Raw genomic sequence first — 986 nt, forward strand, 5'->3', positions numbered from 1 at the left:
GACGATGTGGAGATGAGGAACGCCGAGCCAGATCTATCTTATTTGTTTGCTTGGGCCACTGGACTTTGCATGGGCTTGGCATCATTGTGTGCTACGTTAAATCACGGCCAATTGAGTGAGTATTTTTTATTCAACCACTCTATTTTGCCCGTCTTTGTGACTCCTCTATGACACGCCGATCACCGCTGACGTGTTAATCTGCGTGTTAGGTATCTCGGGGGTCAGTTGGACGGACAGATGTGTAAGGGTTTTGTTCGGAAGGATCGTTGAGTGTAAACGGTGAACGGGGGTTAAAGGCCCTGAGGTTTCAATCCTCTAAAGAATGTAAAAGGTCTGACGCGTTAGCTAGCAGCTAATGAGGTGAACCTAGCAGCTAATGAGGCTCTCTCTCTCTCACGGCCCCGGGACTCCCTCCCTCCCTCCTCCCTCTTGGAACCCTCCCTGCGTGGGGGGGGGGGGGGGGGGGGGGGGGCACGAAGAAAAAGAGGGTATAAGAAGAATCCAGTGGAAGGAGTAGGGACTGGGGGCGAGGTCAGACAGCCTATCCGGCTAATAAAGCATCATGAGGTTAGGTATAAACTCTGATGACTGCATAAACTCGCCCCTAATGGGGGGGGGCACTCTCTCCCCCACCCCTCTCTCCCCAGTGCCACTCCCTCCGACCCCCCCCCCACTCTCTTCGTGTCGCTGGGCCCGCCCGGCACGGCCCCGAGGATCACTCCCCGCGCGGCAACGGGACACCGGGTCGCCGGGCCCGCAGGGTCGTCAGTCGGGCGGGGGGGGGGAGGGTGGCCATGCCAGCAGCAGGAGAGGTTTCCAACGAACCCGCGACCGCAGCAGGACCGCCCGCGGCAGACATTTGGACCCAGCGGGTCCGTTCGGGATGGTTGCCGGGCCCGCAGCAGAGGTTTCCTTCCACCCAACGGGGGGGGGGGGGGGGGGCGGGGCTGCCCATCTTCCCGCTCGAAGCAACGGCCTCACCCTAA

This window comes from Rhinoraja longicauda, unplaced genomic scaffold (assembly GCF_053455715.1).
Source record: "Rhinoraja longicauda isolate Sanriku21f unplaced genomic scaffold, sRhiLon1.1 Scf000100, whole genome shotgun sequence".
NCBI lineage: Eukaryota > Metazoa > Chordata > Chondrichthyes > Rajiformes > Arhynchobatidae > Rhinoraja > Rhinoraja longicauda.